The sequence below is a fragment of the Choloepus didactylus genome, chromosome 8 (assembly GCF_015220235.1).
Source record: "Choloepus didactylus isolate mChoDid1 chromosome 8, mChoDid1.pri, whole genome shotgun sequence".
NCBI classification, from domain to species: domain Eukaryota; kingdom Metazoa; phylum Chordata; class Mammalia; order Pilosa; family Megalonychidae; genus Choloepus; species Choloepus didactylus.
Genome location: NC_051314.1, coordinates 17,622,868 through 17,642,812, shown reverse-complemented (window position 1 = coordinate 17,642,812; position 19,945 = coordinate 17,622,868). Strand labels below are relative to the sequence as shown.

Sequence of the window (19,945 nt, the reverse complement as noted above, 5' to 3'; positions counted from 1 at the left end):
ACTAAAACATTTGTTTCTTAATAAAATTTGTGTGTTTTTTCTTACCAACTATATAGCTCATTTTTCCCCAAAGAAAATTATCCCTCTTAAAAAAAGAGTCACCTTTGATCTGAGTCCATTCAAAGGCTCACAGTCCATGGTACTCTCTCTCAGTTACTATATTTTGCAAAACAAAATAATACTGCTTATGGAAGACACATTGGCCTAAAGAGACTCCAATCAATGTTACTTTGAGATGTGTATAAAAGTCTCAAAATTACATGTTATATACATTCACTTCACAGAATCCATTTTAAAAGGGGGAGGAGGGATCTGGAAGCAAAGAAATATTACATAGATTTAATAATAATTCCACGGCCTTCAACGTCACAATTTCAAATGCTTGCTGCTGTAAATAACGTTTTTAAAAATCACTTTAAAAAGAAATGCAGTAGACAATATGGTGCAAATGATCAAAAGCAATCTTCCTAATGTTACTTGAATGGGCACGTGTAGCTTGGGATAAAACAATCAATGACTACAATAGATACAGATTCAAAAAAGTGTTATATTTCAATATATACTCTGGAAAACTGGTTTGTAGACTCAAAGTAGCTCTAAGTGATGATACAGATACTGATGCATGCAGTAAAGTATATATAAATTTTTTTCCAAAAAACATGGTATACAAAATTGTTTCTAAATTACTATATAATTTTATATGTGATTTCAAAATACGTATGTGTAAATAATTAATAAAAATTTTAAGTACACATTTGCCTATTTCATCAGCAGCCTTAAAAGTTCATATGTTTTTTTATTTAAGTTGGCCCATCCTTCCTATGGAAAAACAGTATAAAATCATATAGTCAGGGTTTCCTCAGAGGCAGGCATATAAGGCACATATACATACTTTGTTCGTTTGGAAGGATGTATCCCAAAATGTCTGCAGTGATTATATGTCTTGATGTTGAGTTTGGATTTATGAGTGATAATATATTTTCCTTCTTTTGCATATCTGTATTTTTCTAATTTTTCAACAATTATTATCAAGTATTATTTTTACTTGATAATCAAAAAAAATGAAGATAATAATAGCACTTACCTACCTCACAGGGATGCTATGAAGATTAAAAAAGATAATATACATAAAGCCCTTAACACAGTGCTCAGCACATAATACGTATGCAATAAATGTTAGATACTTACGGATATTATTATTATTACAATGCTGGTTTCATAAATATTCCTCAGGATATATGTTGCTCATTATCTATAGCAAAAACATCCACCTTAATCCAGGCCTGGGTCACCTCAAGTCCAAATTACTGTAATAGCCTGTTGGCTGGTCCAGCAGCCTCTATCCCCCTTCCCAACTCTCTTACCAGAACCAGGGTTAATTCCACACAACACTACTCACTTAACTCCCATGCTAATGGCCCTCTACTGCTTACATGATCAAGTACCAAACATCCTAAGCCTGGTCTCTCCTGGTCATTCCCCTTTCTCCCCATTTATTTATTCCTTCAACAAACAAATTACTGAGTGACTTTTATGTGTCTGGTACTGTGAATTGGAATGCAAAGACAACTAAGTTATGGATTCTTCTCTCAAGGAACTCACAGTCTAGTAAAGGAAAGAAGCATGTAAACAAATACAATATGAGCCATGCGATAAAACGTAAATACAAGGTCCAAAGGGAATGATGATAGGGATAATGGGGTGAAGAAGGCTTAAAGAAATCACAAAGAAGGGAATCACATAAGACAAATTTTGAATGGGGTTTGGAGAATGATCTCAAGTAGCTAATTTCCAAATCAAAACATTGCTCAATTTATTTCTCCGCACCCTGGGTGTGTTCTCCCACATCAATTCAATTTAAATAAACCCCAGCAAAGTCCTATGTTCCTCCAGGATGCAATCCCTATAACTCTAGTATTTAAGCTACAGATCAAGACCCATTCATGAGTTACAGAATCAATTTAAGAAGTCTCAACCATTATTTAGAAACAAACCAACAAAAAAAAGAACACATTGGAGCAGTGGTTCTCAAAATTTTGGTCTCAGACCTCCTTTACCCTCTTAAAAATCATCCAAGACCCCAAAGAACTTTTGTTTACGGCATTATAACCATTCATATTTACCTATTAGAAACTGTAACTGGGAACATTTTCAAATACTTAATTCATTTTAAAAACAGCAATAATAAACAATATACTAATAAAAATATTTTTATGAAAAATAATTACATCTCCCAAAAAAAGCCAAATTTAGTGAGAAGAATATCACTGTTTTACATTTTTGCAAATATCAATGATATCTAACTTAATAGACGATAGCTGGATTTTCACATTTCTTTCTGCACTCAATCTGTTGCAGTTAAGTTCTTTTGGTTGAAATATATGAAGAAAACCTGGCCTCCTACAGATTTGAATTTGGAAAAGGTAGCCTTTTCAGATTCTATGGCTTTTCTTCTTTGATACTGTACTAAAACTTGACAAGTTCCTTAAAGTTTCTTAAAGGTTAGCTGCAATGTGGCATCTGAAATCATATGTTATGGATTCAATTACATCCCCCATAAAGAAACACTAAAGCTCTAGTCCCCCAACCTCAGAATGTGACCTTATTTGGAAATAGGGTCCTTACAGATGGAATTAGGCAAGTTAAAATGAGGTCATACTGGAGTAGGGTGGGCTCTTAATCCGTATGACTGATGTCCTTATAAGAAGAGAAAATCTGGACACAGACAGAGGGAGAACAACATATGACAACTGAGGCAGAGAACACCATGGACTGCTAGCAAACCACTGCCAGAAGCCAGGAAAGAAGCATGGAACAGATTCTTTCCTACAGACTTCAGAGGAAACATGACCCTGCCAACATCTGATTTCAGACTTCTAGCCTGCAGAACTGTAAGAGAATAAATTTCTGTTACTTTAAGCCACCCAGTTTGTGGTACTTTGTTACATACAGCAAGCTCTAGGAAACCAAGACACCACATCAATGAATTTTTTATACTCTTATTTTAAAATCCATTGGTCTGTCTTGCACTTTTCAATGGATTTTTTGTCTAGGCATGATTTTGTAACATTACACATTCTTCATTTGCAAAATACTAGTTCATTAAGCTATGCAGATCTTCCAAACACTGACATATTTCATTACATAATATCAAAAAATCACACTAATTAATACTGTCATCAATTTCATCAGGAAAGTGTTTAAGTACTGGCGCTGATGAGCTCAAAACCCAAGACACAAGTTTTCCAAAACTCTTAATTTTTGCTTGAAAGCTCAAATTTTATCCTTGGCTACAAACAGTTTCACTGTATTTCTTGATATGACAGACTCACTTCATTCATTTTAAAGAAAATGTCTCCCAAATACCCAAGTCTGAATATGCATAATTTGTCTGTCAATTTTAATTTCAAATAAACATGATATTCCATGAAAAAAGAGGCTAGTTTAGCTGGCAACTCAAACAATCACCCAAGTGCTTTTCCTTGAGATAACTGGCATACTCAGTATGCAGCATAAATGCTTGATGTGTACTACTCATTTTGTCACAAAAAATTTTCAAAAGATACATAAAGTATAGAGATTTAATAAAAGTTAATAATTTTTACTGCTTCATCAAGAATATTCTTAAGTGAAACTGACTTTTTTTTTAACTGTAAGTGTGCAGCAGTGAAGAATATAGTGAATACTAGTAGTTGTAATCACCTACTTGATTAATGCTAAGATACAATCAGTTTTATCTATCATTGTTTTTGCAACATCAGTACAAATGTCAAAAAAGTGAAAAGGGCAAATAACATAGTTTTGCCTTTCAAAACCTTCTAATGGGATCTTGGGAATATCTAGGAGTCCATGGAACACACTTTGCAAACCACTGCACTAGACTACAATTTTGAATTTTGAAAAAGAAAGAAATAAGTACCTCACATTTAGTAAACTACATATTACACATCTTTGTAAATCCGTCAATATAACGACATATATCACAGTGTTGCTGTTGTAGTTGTTTTTAAAAAAAGGGTACATTGCATTTCCTCCCAGATATGTAGTGGGTCTAAAGCAGTTTGTCTATGACATAATAAACTGAAAAATACTTCCTAGTTTTGACATGTCACAAATAATGCTGTGGATAGTGAGGTACGGGGAGAGTACAGTCTTGACTCAATGCTGTCCTGAGATACATCTCTGACACTAACTAGCTCTATGATCATGGGAAGTTACTTCATCTGTGGGCTTCAACTTCTTTATCTGTAAAATGAGTACATCACCTTCTTCAGAACATTATTGCAAAGATTTGAGATGATACATGTAAAGTGACTTTCACAGTGCCTGTTCCTTAATGGGATAGCACTGCTATAGAACAATGATGATAATAAGAAACAATGCTCTATTTGTATTTACCACTTCACCACATACAAAACATAAACAGATTTTACAATTACAGGATCACAGATATGGAGGATCACAGAGATCAACTAATTTTAATCCAATTTCCTTAACTGCACACTCCTCACCTTGCCCCACACGCACACACAGACTGAACTTACAGATAAGAAAACCAAAGTAGCAAAAAGTTTTAAACGTCTTTCCCTTGGTTACAGAGCCAGCAGGGGGCAGAATTTGGTATCAAACCCATCCTCTCATTCACAGCACTCCTGTTAAGACAGAAAACATTATTCCTTCTTGATTGATAAGGAAAAGTTTTAGATTCACTGAGGATAAGTGACATGTCCAAGGTCTCACAAGGAATAAATAACAAAAAGGGGCATGGAAACCAAGTCTCATAATTGCAAGTTTGGGATTTTTTCAACTATAATTTATAAATCTATCAAAGAATATGAAATTCACCTGTGCAATTATTGACAATTATCTGCATTTTGATCTGAACGGAATAACAGACATGACTATATGAATGTTTATTATGACTAAATATGCCTATTTTTTAGTCCATGTTGAAAGACTCAATTCAAACTGGTGTTTCACTGAAGACTTCACAAGCTTTAGTACTTAAAAAAAGATACCTCATAATTAGCCACAGGGAATAAAGGAAATACATCCCAAAAGGATAATTCTGCAATGCTCTAAAAAACTCCTCTAAGATAGGCTAACATGTCCATCTGAGCCAAAATGGTCAATATAGACAAAATAATAAATTTGATTTTAAACTGCTGTATATTAGCTATTTCAGTTTAGCTTTTAAAACAGTCTCTTCACTCACACAGATATTCAACATGACGTCAAATCAGCTCTGCTGCTGATTAACAGAGTAACTCAGGGCAAGTTATTCAACCTTTCTGGGCCTCAACTTTCTGATTTACAAAATATACATGATTATGCCTAACTTTCAGGAATGTTACGATTATGCATAACGTATACAAAAGCACCTAGGATTGTACCTACCCTACAGAGGAAAATTATTATAATTATTATATGCTTAAATGTCACAATCTTGCCTTATCTCTCAGTTCCCTAAAACTTGTAGAAGTGAATAAAAATGGACCTTTCTATTTCCTACTCCTGCTGTTGCTTCCAATGCCCTAGTGGCTACAAACTGCCAACCCTCTGACCCAAACCTCAACAATCTACTTCTGGTGTCCCCAGAGGAAGACCCTAAACTTGTTCTAATTGTATTAATTCCCTGATCATCAGAAAGATAAAGTTCATTATTTATAATTCAATGATCTTCTAATAATTAACATGTTAATTCTTGTTTGGGATCAGTCTAAAAGATCTCAAAGGAAGCCATCTGAGGGTTTTAGAGTTCAGTGATTTTTTTATTCCAGTTTTTAACTTCATTTTTTTTTAACATATGGTCAACTATTAAGAAATTCATAAAACAGCTGCCTCAATCAGAGTCCTCAGACATGATTCCTCTACCAGCTCAACTATGCAGCTACTATACTCTTCCTCTTCCAGAGTTTTGGATAATAGTGTCCATTAAGTAAATAGGGCACTTTGTAGAACAAGAAAGGAGGCAGAGAAATATGAAGCAGAGTTTTCTTTAAGTACAATCAGATGTTCAAGATGGCTGGGAGAAGGGCAAGAGGTAAGGAACCTACACAGACTAGATGGTATTGCAACTCGATTGGTGGCCCTTTCTGAGGGGACAGAACTTCTATACAGATTATGAATGAAAAGGCTGAGGGAGAGGGGAAAGAGGAAAGCACTAACACATGCAGGCACTATAATGTGCTGGATACTTTATAAACATTATTTCATCAAAAATATATATAATTATTTCCATTATCAGATGAGGAGAACAGACTCAGAGAAGTTAAATGGCTGTGCCAAGATCAAACAGCTGGTAAGTGACAGAGCCAGAGCCCCAATTATAACTCAGCTCTTTGTACATAATGGTTTAGTCCAGAGAACCATTTATCCCTAAGCCAAGGAACAGGGAAGATGAGTGCGTGCTCATCTACCCAATGACTTAGCCAGATTGTTTCTCTTCCACCAACGGGAATGAATGAAAGATATTATTCCCATTTATTCCCACTGGTAAAGAAAAGCAGTGTTTCTTAAACTGTAATGTGCATACAGGTAACTAGAGATCTTGTTAAAATGCAGCTCTGATTTAGCAGGTCTGAGGTGACTCCTGAGATTCTGTATTTCTAACAAGCTCTCAGGGTATGATGAAGCTTCTGGTCCTTGGGCCATACTCTAAATATATCACTTCCTGGAAGCTTCCCCGCTGGGCATTCAATGGATGTCTGGGGCCCAGGTTGATTCTAATACAGAAAGGGGGCCTATTGCTCCAGGGACCTTCTATCTTATAATTCTGTAATTCAGAGAAATGTACAAATATAATCATTAATGACAATAACCACAGCAAGCATTGAGTACATACCAAATGTCAGACACTATTCTAAGTGCTTTGCATATTAGCTTACTTAATCCTCGCTACCACTGCATAACATTAGCACCTATAACACTATCATTCCCATTATATAGATGAGGAAATCAACACACCAAGAAACTCACTTATTTGTCTGAGGTCAGCTGATGAGCAGCAGAACAGAGGTTCAGGCTTGAGTCCATCTGATTCCAAAGAGCCTGTGCTCTCATACACCACGTAATACTGCTTCTCACAGTACCGATGGTAATATCATTGATTTTAACAAACACATGAATAAATGCAAATGGGCCACATCAGAAGATGGTGCACTGGGTAGGCTACATTCATATTCCTCAGATGCTTCAATCACTCAAAACATTGCCTCTTGGAGTAGCTAGCAGTAAATACCTGAAACTATCAAACTACAACCCAGAACCCATGATTCTTGAAGACAATTGTATAAAAATGTAGCTCATGAGGGGTGACAATGTGATTGGGAAAGCCATATGGACCACACTTCCCTTTGTCTAGTTTATGGATGGATGAGTAGAAAAATAGGGGAAGGAAAAAAACAAACAAACAAAGGCACCCAGTGTTCTTTTTTACTTTAATTGCTCTTTTTCACTTTAATTATTATTCTTGTTATTTTTGTGTGTGTGTGGTAATGAAGGTGTCAGGGATTGATTTTGGTGATGAATGCACAACTATGTAATGGTACTGTGAACAATCGAATGTACGCTTTGTTTTGTATGACTGCATGGTATGTGAATATATCTCAATAAAATGAATTTTAAAAGGGGGGGGGGGCGGGCATTGCCTCTGCTAAAATAAATCACCCAGGAGCTCTTGATCTGCAAATGCCTTTCAGAACTTAAACCTATGAATTCAAATATCTTTAGCTGTGAAATTCATCACTTGAGCATAAATTTTATTTTTTGACCACAACCCCAAATCAGGAAAAGCCAATTCAAAGAAACCTAGTATCTGATCAAGTCAAGGTATTATTTTTTTAAGAAAAAAAGCATGTTCAGTATTGAAAATGCTTTCCTCATCACTCATCTCTGAAGCTGATTCCGACTAAGAGTTCTTTATGTTTTGCGCAATGGCTGTATCACAGGAGTCAGTTCCATAGTCTTCCCCAAGGTGACTATTTTGGAGGGCAATATGCATTTGGAGTCACAGGTTCTGTTATATTTGTTTAAAAAAAAAAAATCAGTCTCTTAGACATACCAAAAGAAACACATTTGCCCTTCACAAGTAATACAAACATGCATATTCAGAACAACTGTGTCGAAGCATGCAGTTTCTCTTTCAGTTAAATTTCTGCTACGAAAGCAAATGCTTTGATTTGCTTTTCAGATTTTTTGCGTGTTTTATCTATACACACCCACCCACATAAAAATAAATACCATAATCAGGCATTAATGAAGCATTTAACTGCATGCAGCACCATAAAAGGCATTGTACAAAGGCAACTATACATCAAAAATACGTGCACAAATACCCTCACACACAGGGGATAAAGGCACACAGAAATGCTACAGGGATACAACTATAAAAAGATACTAGAATTCTACATCTAGATGAGCACCTTCATTTAATGAATATGCCCTTTATCAACAAAGAAAATACTCTGCAAAATCAGAATGATTTACAGATTTTTTTTTAATCAGGCATTAATGCAGAGCAGCACAATTCCACACAACCAACCAACCTCTCTGCTTGAACTGGACTCCCCACACCTTACTGAAGCCACAATTCCCCTGCATAAACTCCCACTCCACCACCCCCACACACACCCAACTCCCCACCAACCTCACAGGGGTTCCTGGGCTGGTCCATGGAATCTGATGACATCACTCTCTCTTCCTTCCTGGAATTCTAAGCCCTGCTGTTCTCCCCTTGCACACAGCTACCATCTCCATGGCAACCTCACCTCCTCCTGCTTCCCTATTGGCTTCATGGAGCAGGATACACAAGAAGGTTTTCCATTCTCCCCCCACTACCCGCCCTCAAAAAAATGATGCTTTCAACAGGAATCTGAGCTAAATATAGCTATTTGAGATTCAGAGTCCTATGACTAAGAGAAAGGTCCTCCTTCCTATATTCCAGCCTCCTTTCAACCCCACCCCAAAGAGGCTGCTTCACCTCCTCTCTGGTCCCCAACCCAAAAGAAGTAGTGATATCTGCTAAGCATTAAAAATATCTGGATGGCCGCACATATAAGGCTGGCACACAAAAAACTCTTAACACCCACCTCCTCCTAACAAGACAGAAAAAAGGACAAAAATTAAAATATGCACTGGACAAAAAAAAAACGATTGGGACATTTCATGTGCTGTCTTTGGCTACTTCCTTCTATAGAAGTCAAGGATTGGGAACTCCTAAAGGCAGAATAGTCTCTAACCTCTTAGGAGACCTTACTCTCCTTGCTATTTGCTTGGTACCATTTCCTCAGTCATAGAAAGAAAAGATGGGAAAGGACGCGGGCTAGAAAGACTGTAAACTTCAGTGACTAAGCCTGGAATCACAAATCCTGGGTCCAATTTCCCATCCCAGGGACTGACCTACTATGTAAATTGGAACAAGTTTTCACATACTCATCTAAAAAGGATATTATAAGAATTACTGGCAAAATTAATGTATAGTAGTTTAAGTCCCTGAGCCAAAAGGACTAAATTGAGAGTCAGGTGACATCATTATTAGTGAAATTCCTATGGATATTAATGAAAATTAATAATCCACAGAAGAAGAACATGAACCTCTAGAAAATTATTTTCATAATCCTAGATATACCACAAAACTTGCATAATTCCTTGAACCATAAGCAGTTTCCAAAAATGTTCATACTTCTGGTAAAATCAGCTAACTTGTAACTAGCACTAAATTTTGGACCTGGCCCTACTTTTTCTTTGCTTAATCTAAACTCTAATTTTGAAATTGCTACTAACTCCTCCCTAAATGATGGCTGAATATGGATCAGGGCTTCCTTCTCTGGCTCAGCTGCCCATTCTAGGGAAGTACTTCTTTCTCAGAGTCATATTTGATAGCTGAACACTGATCAACCCAGTGGCTATATCCAATATGACTCTGAAGGACAAGGCATCAATTATAATCATGTAGGAAAGGCTCCAAGCAGTTCAAAGCCCTGTAGTATGGAAGGGAGTGAATTAAAATAAGACACATCTAGGAAAACCATTTCTGATTTCCAAGGCAGAGACTAAGCACCAGAGCACCAACTCTGCAGAGAAAAACAACAGACATTAAAGGAAAATGGTTTAGATTAGTAGGAAATAGTCATCCTACCCAAACAGAATTTAAACAATTTGGGACATTTAGCAAAATTAAAATGCCCCACTAGTTAACACACAGGCATCCAGAATAAGCATTACAACTGCTATGAATAACAACAAAGGATACAATATGTGCTAATAACAACTAGAACTCACAAAACTCACATTCCGGGAGAGAGCGAGAGGAACTCAGCACAAATAGCCCCATCTCTTGAGTATTTGCTTTCTCATCTCACTCCTTGTTTGATGCATTTAATAAACCATTCCTTGTATGAGACCTTTCCTACGCACACCACTGGTCAGATGGTTGCACAGGCTAACTAAGATGAGCACTATTCTACAGGACTTTCTTAACTCTTAAAAACAGATGGTCAGTCACCTTATTCTACAATGAGAAAACTAAGGCAGTTTCCAAGGTTGCCCATCTAATCAATTACTGAGTTTGACTCATGTTATCATTATGAAATCTGCCAACAATGGTCTAGACTAAGCAGACTGCCCGAAATAAAGCTCTGTTTAGTCCACTCTTTCATTCAAACATGCGTTACGTGCACTTATTGTATGCCAGGTGTTTTATATGCATTGTCACTAATTCTCAAAAATTAAAACTTGCAAGTCACATATATTCTTAACTCCACTTTGCAAACAGCAAAACAGAGTTCCAGAGATGTCAATGTGACCAGCATTGTACAACTCATTATTGAATTAAAAAAAAAAAAAAAAAAAAGTCAGAATTCTAACCCAGATCTGTTCGAAGCCTGTGCTTTTTTTGCTTGGCCTCGCAATTATGGACAATTGGGGCTAAAAAGAAGCATCTAGAAATCATTTTGCACATTTGCTTTCTTACATTACCAAATAAAATACAGGTTGTTTGACATCAAGGTCAAAGTCATACATTTTATGTATTATTAACAACACTAAATCCTAAATTGGCACTCAATACCTATTAATTTATTTTCCTAATCTTACTCTAGACTTCTGGACAAATGGCTATGGCTTCACTTAGATCTTTTTAAATTAGAATCAGCTTGAGAAATTACATGCCAAAGTGAAATGACAGAACTTCAGATCAGATAAATATATTCTGGAATTTGATTTTTAAATATTTGAGATTAGAAAAATTACTATTGTCATAATGCCTACACTGGCCCAGTTACAATGTCAAATTGCCTACACAGTCCTGTGTGCTGGTTTTAATCCATAAATGCTAATGTAGTCAGGAACTATATGTTAGATTTATGATTTCTAAATTCTGCATATAGAACCAGAGCATTTCAAAGTATTTCTCCAGGGGTTCCACTAAAATTAAACCTGCTGATTAGAGGACCATGCTAAACAGGCCAAGGTCATGTGGCTGATACTCATGTGAACCAGTTAGCGTATCACTCTCTTCTACAGCCACAATATGCACCCTCAGCTGTAAATATACACCCGTGGTTTCACTGAGAAATTAATGCAAAACTATTTCCTTCCTGAAAAAGAATTAAAACATGTATCTACTGATGTCTAACATAATTGGCTTTTATTCTTTAGAAAACAGCTACAGTATTTTAGAAAATATGTCCAATAACTCATTGATTCTTTCATTACTTATTGAACAACCTACTACATGACAGTCAACAGTCTCAAAGGGCTAATATTGGAGGGAAAATAAGCACAGCTATGTGTGACATGTGATACAGGTATACGTAGGTATGTTGAGAGCACCTAAGAGTGAATGGGTAAATCTGGGAAAGTACTGTGGAGGACGAGCAAGAGTTCACGAGGTAAATGAGGCCACGTTAAGGGATTACAGGGAGAGAGAGCAAAGATTAATGAAGTTATGGTCAAAATACAAAATGGCAAACTTAGAGAACTTTCAGGTATTTTACTAAGGCCAGGTTGAGAATTGGGAGTTTTGACTAGTTGAGAGAAAGCAAAGTGACAACTTTTAGATTTTCTACCACACCCAGATTAGAGTTTCCTGAAATATGTTAGAGTTAGATTTCCATAGAGTATGGGAGAAAAATTTTAATGCCACCAGGCAATTTCTCCTCTTCAAAGTCTCTATAATAAGAATAAAGGCCAAAATGAGGTGCATCCTTCTGAAAATAAAGACTTTCATGGCTAAGCACCTTCAGTGAAGAAATCCAGATTTCATTTCTTCCATCTGTAGCACAAAATCCAAATTTGCCCCCTGTGAGGCAGAGGCAAAGTTTCATTATTGTTCTCACAGAATTGGTTAAAAAAGTGATCAGTGGAGTTTATTCATCAATCTTCCTTTCCCATGACTGTTTGAAACTCTTAGTATGTTGAATATTTAATAAGCAAACAGCTTAATAAAAGCACCTTCAGGCCCACACAGCAAACTTAACATATAAATCCGTAAATATATGTGCACACCCACCTCCTACCAGCTTTGACAGGTAAAGGATTAGCACATAAAAAGGGAGAAGGCTATATCAGCTATAGCAATCATAGGACCAAAGTAAAATCTTTTAAAACAAACTTTTTACTTTAGTGATTTTATATACAGAAATAGAAAAAAAGCATTATGTGTATAAACGTGATGTATTTTCACAAAGTGAACACACACAAGTAACCAGCATCTAGGTCAAAGAACACACCACTGATAGCACCCTAAAAGCCCACATAGTAGTGCCTTTACAGAGTCACTCCCACCACCCCACAAGAACTTTAACTCCATAGATTCGTTTTGCCAGAGGCTGAAACTTACATAAATGAAATCATATATTATGTACTCTCTTGTGCTAGATTTCTCACTCTACATTATACATGTGAAACTGATCCACTTGTTGAACAAAGCAACAGTTCGTTCACTGTCATTACTGTAACGTATTCCATTTTATAAATATATCATAATTCTTTAAAAATATTTCAACAATATTAAAAAGCATCTGTGTTATTTCCAGCTTGGGGCTATAGCTAAAAATGCTGCTATGTACATTCTTGTACATGTCTTTGGTGCACATATATACATATTTCTGTTAGGCATATACCTAAGAGTGGACCTGCTGTCTATATGGCACACTTATGTTCAGCTTTGGTAAATAATGCCAAACAGTTCTCCAAGGTTGTGCCAATTTACATTCCCACTAGCAGTATTTGAGGGTTCCAGATGCTGCACATCCTCACTAACACTTGGTACTGGCCACCTTTTCCATTTTAGTCATCTGGAGGCAGTGTGTTAGTATCTGTATCTCACCGTGGTTGTTATTTGCATCTATTACCTGATGATTAAAGTGTTGTCCACTTTTGGGGCATTTGGATATCACCTTTTGTGAAGTACCTAGTTCAAATCTTTTGCCCATTTTTCTACTGGGTTGCTCAAGATTGACTTTTAGGAATTCTTTTACATATTGATTTGTAGGAGCTGTTTATATATTCTTGATACCGGCCAGAAACTGTAATGCAAGTATCTTCTACTCTGCAGCTTTCCTGTTCACGTTCTTATCAGTATCTTTTAATGAACAGATGTTCCTTATTTTAATGTAGTCAATCTATCATTTTTTTCTTTTTTTTTGTCCTGTTCAAGTAAAAAATATCATTAAGATAGTCTCCTATGTTTTCTTCTAGAAACTTTAAGTAGCATTTAAAATGTATATTTTTAAGAATTCCAGGCACATCATGTATGTGTATATAAAACACTCGATGAGGTTTTCTTCCACCAAATAGATCAATCAATTCAAACAATCTGTGAGGAGTTAAGCAAAACTGCAGTTAATTAAACTCATCAAGCTTCTTTCAAGTACCTCTTTTGTGCCCAGGACTGTGTTAAATGCTACAAGAGATGATTTGACTAGAGATGATCTCTGACCTAAGTGAATAACGTTAGCTGAATACATGACACTCAAATGTTAACGGTGGCTAGTGTTCAAATGAAACTCACTGAGGATTTTGACAATGAAACCCAAAAAGAATAAATAATGCTCCACCATCCTCAGCTCCCCAGGCAAATTTCTACTTCAATAGGCACAGCAGGATAGAGGTGTTACTTTATTACCACCTCTACTTCTTCAATATACAGCTAAACATCATATCATTTACCACTTTTCATAAGAGTACACACAAAAAAATCTTAATGAAGCAACAGCTACAAATCCATTATTTTCTGACACAATTACCTAAAAGAAATAGCTAAAGTCAGAAATTACTCCATTTCTCCCAGAATAAAAAAAATTTTAACAAGAGAAGCTAGGGCACTGAAATATCTGAATCTGATTAAAAGGAAAACGCTAAATTGTACATATGGTAATAGAATTTGAAAAAAAATTTTAAATCCGTGCAACTACACAACACAAACAGGGAACCCAAAGTTAAATGAAGGACTTTAATTAATAGTACAATTACAAAAATGTGCTATCATAAATTGTAACAAATGGTCTACACCAATGCAAGGTGGTTGTGGTGGCGTCATATATGAGAATCCTGTGTTTTATTCCTAATTTCATGACTGTTCTATGAACCTACTTCTCTAATTAAAAAAATTATAAAAATAAATTTAAAATTAAAAAAAAAACGAGAGGGACAGGAAGGGAAAACATATATATGCACACACATACACTCTTACACACCCACACACTCCTACATTTTTTTCCTAAATATTTTCCAATTTTCTTGCCCAAAATTCCTTCTTCTTTTTATCCTGGTAAGGGGGGGAAAGGTTGCTTAGCAAAAAGAATACCCAAGATGAATCTGGACCCAGCATTGTGGGATTGAGAATATCTTCTTGACCAAAAGGGGGATGCAAAATGAGACGAAATAGTTTCAGTGGCTGAGAGATTTCAAATGGAGTCTAGAGGTCACTCTGGTGGACATTCTTATGCACTATATAGACTACACCTCTTAGGTTCTAATGTATTAGAATAGCTAGAAGTAAATACCTAAAACTATCAAACTCCAACCCAGTAGTCTAGACTCCTGAAGATGATTGTATAACAATGTAGATTACAAGGGGTGACAGTGTGATTGTGAAAACTTTATGGATCACACTCTCTTTATCTAGTGTATGGATGGATGAGTAGAAAAATGGGGACAAAAACGAAATGAAAAATAGGGTGGGATGAGGGGGATGATTTGGGTGTTCTTTTTTACTTTTATTTTTTATTCTGATGTTGATTCTTTCTGATGTAAGAAAAATGTTCAGAAATAGATTGTGGTGATGAATCCATAACTATATGATCATACTGTGAACAGTTGATTGTACACCATGGATGACTGTATGGTATGTGAATATATTTCAATAAAATTGAATTTAATTAAAAAAAAAAAGAATACCCAAATTTAAGAAACTGTCCCAATGAGTTAGGGACTGAAAATACATATATACAATCCCTGTATAAAAGGTAAATTTGGGGAAGGTCAATTCTAGAATGAAAAATTGGGAGGGATTAAAGGAAAAGAACAGTCATTAAACCAATTTAGAAGAACTGGGAGTTTTCAAAGCAAAGAGAGTCATCAAGTTTTCTTTGTTCTTCTGTTTCATCACAAGCCTCAAAATAGGATTGTGCTCCTCTTCTAAATAAAACATGCGGAACAGGAGGGAAAAGAAAAAATCTGCTAATTTTAGAGGTCAAGGTGGACCAGATGCTTCACAGTCCAGGCTTCCAGACCTTAAGGACATTTTCTGAAATCAAGTAAGAACCCATCAGCAGAGCTTGTAGGATGGCCTCAAACTAAGGTAATAAAACACAAAAATAAAAAGAAGGCTATGGAATTAAACTCTTTTAATCAGGTAAATTTTCAGTCAGTACTCTGACCCAAAATAAGAAAGTAAGGAAGCAAAGGCTTGACAAGGGCCTAAGGATTAAGTTCTTCAACAGGAACCATAATTTCCTATGGTTATCATTCAGTCAACAAATTTTTATGATATATATACCTACCATGTTTCCATAGCACTAGAGACCATGTACACAGTGAGAATTACACAGTCCCTGAAGTTCAGTCAAATAGGGAAAAAAGCTATTACAACAAGTAAAGAAACAAAAATTTAGTTACAAATTACAATAAATGGTTTAAAAAATCAGGATAAACCTATCTTAGGTTAAAGAATGCCTCCTAGATAGATGACATTTAAGCTACTGGGAAAAAAAAAAATGAAAGGAGTCTGCAGAGTGATCCCCAATAAAGATAGCTGGTTGATACACTCCTTTCCATTACTATCTTCTCCCAAGGTCTACCATCGTTTCCACCCCCAATCTAACCCTACATTCTGAATGCTGTCTCTGCTCAGCAAATCAGCATGATTTCATGGTATGGCCTGATTTAGGAGCTGCAACTGGGTGCCTCTCATGGTTCTGCACTTGCAGTGTTTCACAAGTACACATCCCAAACGCAGCTGAGCTGTAAGGTGAGGTAGAGGTCTCCAAAGCCCCTGACACATTCTCCTTCCACACCGTCCTAGGGGATGAGAAGAGTGTTTGCCTGTCTCTAGATCAGAACCTCTGCTTTCCTGCCTTTCAAAAGCAACCTTTGTACAACTGTATGTGAATCTACAGTTACCTCAATAAATATTTCAATTTAAAAAAAGCAGCTTTTTAAAGCCTATATACAAAGCATTGACTAAATGGTTCACCTCCTTCCTCTCTCCAGTATCAGCTTTTTATTTATCAGAGGGATGAGATCATGCCTAAATAAGGAAAAGGATGAAAGTAAAACTAAGTTTAAAATGATTTTTAAAATTTTCTTTTCCAAACACTACATCCTCATTAGAAAAAGTTTCTGAGAAGGGTTTAGGACATACATATAACTCAGAGTGTGGGAAACATTTATCACCTTTGGACCCAGAATATAATGGGTTGAACCTGTCTTTCTGGCACTTACTAACTATATGACACTTGGCAAACACAGTTTCCTCATCTGCTTATGGAAATGAAGTCACCTATCCTAGAGTCACTGGTGAATTACGTGAAATAATAGTCACTCAATTAAAAAAAGAAAAGAAAGAAAGAAAGAAAAGGAAAAAAAAAAATCTTTAGCTGCCTTCTCTTCTCCACACCTATGCAGAGGCAGATTTTAAAAAATAAAGTGGAAAGAAGATCCTGCTAGTAAATTGAATACATTATTATAAGTTGCTGACAGTTATAAATACCAGATAATTCTCCATCAGCTCCAATGCTTATCTTGCTAAGATTCACTCCATTAGAAGGGTGACCATGTAACCTATCTTAAGAAATCCCCATTTCAAATACTGACCCATTTTCCCCACTAACACTGAAAATTCCCAGAAATTCTAACATTTCTGCTTCCAAACTGCATCTCCCAAACAAGCTTCCCGCCTAGAAACAGCACAATTTTTTTCATCAGGCAACATATTCCAAGTTTGGTTCAAGAAAAATAATTGTCATTCCTACAAGAGGACAAAAGGGACACTAAAAATATGGACAGGTCAGGAAAACAAAGAAATGTTGCTGAGAGTTTTATGCTTATATAGTATATTTTTACATATTCTATACCCATAAATTTGCATTTATGCAACAGCATCAAATCAATAGCCAAATGAATTAGAATCAAATTGCAAAGATCCAGATGAACCCCTGGGATAGGAGAGTTTCTGCAATCATCAGCTAGAGACAGAAAACAGAGTCAATTACCAAGCATACCCACAAGTCTAACAGGAACCTGAACCAAAATAGAAAATCAAGGTTTATACATATATCTCTGAGTGGACTCTGAAGGGTCCAAAAGAACTATTCACCGTACCTGCAGCTGAGCATCACCACAAATTCCTCTTGGACCTGTGCAGAGCTGTGAGATATGCTACAATGGCTGAGAATATGGCCAAATGACAAGCCCACCTCAGATCCTGGCAGGTATGCTCCCTTGGCAACAATGTTACAGGGGATCTGAGTGCACATCACTTTTCTATCTCTGTTCAGTTTACAATCACTGTCAAACTCGCCCTTTGGCTTCAAAGCCAGACAGGACCAGTGATACTCAGTTTACAATGTAAACAAACCATCCCCACACTCAACTATTTGAAAAGGCTGCCCAGGATTAAAAAATAAACAAAAATAAAGTGAAGGGCGGCTTGGTTTTCCAAGTCTGCTTCACATTCTCATGCTCCCATTCAATATCCACTTCCAGCAAACACCTCCCAGATAAAGGAAAAAAAAACAAAACTTATCCTTAATATTCAGCTTCTGCCTTTAATTTAGCCATCCCTTCTTCCTTCTCTCTGCTCCCCACCCCAAAAGGAACAGAAAGCATTAAAATATTTGGTTTTCCTGAAAACAATTGGAGATGAGATGAGAGAGGTAAGGAGACTAGAAAGGGGAGGTAAACCAGGCAACGGAAAAAGGGAGTTTCACAGAACAAAGCACACAGCGAGCACCAGGTGGTTGTTCTTGAGCTCCAGCAATCAGGGACTGTTTCTGATTAGGTGAGCACAACTGCAGAGCTGCACAGGAAGTGCTCAGAGGGCCTCTTGGTCAGCCCCATCCCAAACACACTGAAAACCTTTGTACTGTAGCAGGTCCATCTGGAATCAGTTAGGACCGGGCTCCTAGCAGGCCTTTCCTTTAAGGAAAAAAAAAAAACACTTTCTAAAACCACTAAGCTAAGCTGAGACTTGCCGCCTGCCAACCTTCCCTTCCCTTCCCCCCAAATCACCCTTCAGAGCACATTTCTCCCTCTCCCCTTATGGGGTCACCACAAACAAAAGTCATATAAGAACACAGAGTAATTCAGAGCTAGTACTCTCCCCAAGCCCAGAAACCCCCAGAAACTTATAGCATTCATATAACTAAAATCCCTTTTTATACAACTTGGTTTTTTTTTAATGCTATTATTAGAAATTTGAAGTGGCCTACTTTTTTTCTTTAAGGATTCAAATGAAGCATTTCCTTTATGAAACTTTTTTCATTTTGTCCTGTCTTCCAAATCATGCAAAATGTGGAAAAAGAGAAACTGGCATAGTTTCCCTAGAATTCAAAAGAAAATCTTTTTCACTTGAATTCCTAAGTTAAACTGCCAATATTCACTTCTGCAGGAACTCAATTATTACTGGCACCTTCTATTGAAAAGGGGGGACTCCTCTGGTAGTGTGGTAAATGCCCAGGACTTAGGCTCAGGAAACTTGGAGAAGAGTCTTGATGGCCATTCATTAGCCACATGGCTAGGAATATTTTTAACCATTCTGGGCCACTCTTTTTTTCACTGGTAAAATGTGTGGGCAAGGCAGATTCTCTAGGATTTTTTCCAGCACCATTACCTCCTCAAATTCCACACCCACCTAACAAAGCATAAAAGTACATACCAAACTAGCCTCCAGCTTCACCCAGGAATCACTTTAAGGCAATCTTCTTATTGCCCCCAAAGACTGCACAGAAAGGAGTTAAGCATGTGGTGGGGGGAATGGACAGACTCTGTCAGCTGGTACAACTCTTCTGAAAGCCACAGTCCCATCCTCATGTTGCTTAGAGACATCGTAACCAAGGTAAAATGTTTAAGGACAAGTACCGGCCTAGCCATCTGGGCCCAGCAACCTGATCAGAGAAGTAATGCAAAAGACATGGAGATTTGAGCGTGATCACAAATAAGCTACTGAAATGCAACTCTGTCCTTTGTGTTGTTTAGAAGCCTCTTGTTTAATTGATCTCAACAAATATTTATTCACTCTACCATGAGGGCCAGATTCCCTGAGGAATACGAGGAAGCATAAAAAGCTGTCCTATCTCAGGAAGCTGATAATCTACAGGAGAGACCCAGACATGTTCAAACAATTTTTAATTCAAGACTTGAGAACAATGAGGTAATTATAAAGTATTGTGGGAGTTCCCTGACTGCTGCCTTCCTACATGAGTGGCCTTCCTTGAGGTCC

The 19,945-nt window shown here is 36.7% G+C and overlaps 1 protein-coding gene across 18 annotated transcripts in view; it reads right to left on the bottom strand.

The window, feature by feature from the left end:
- The window catches only part of RBFOX2 (RNA binding fox-1 homolog 2), a 313,598-nt gene that overhangs the window by 245,649 nt on the left and 48,004 nt on the right, over positions 1-19,945 (bottom strand). Inside the window, exon 1 of one of the 18 annotated variants that reach the window (XR_005218213.1) lies at positions 8,648-8,711. The exons of the other annotated variants lie outside the window; for them this stretch is intronic. The gene's annotated coding sequence lies outside the window, so the exon portion shown is untranslated. Of the gene's footprint in view, positions 1-8,647; positions 8,712-19,945 lie in introns of those variants that run through there. 18 annotated transcript variants of the gene reach the window in all.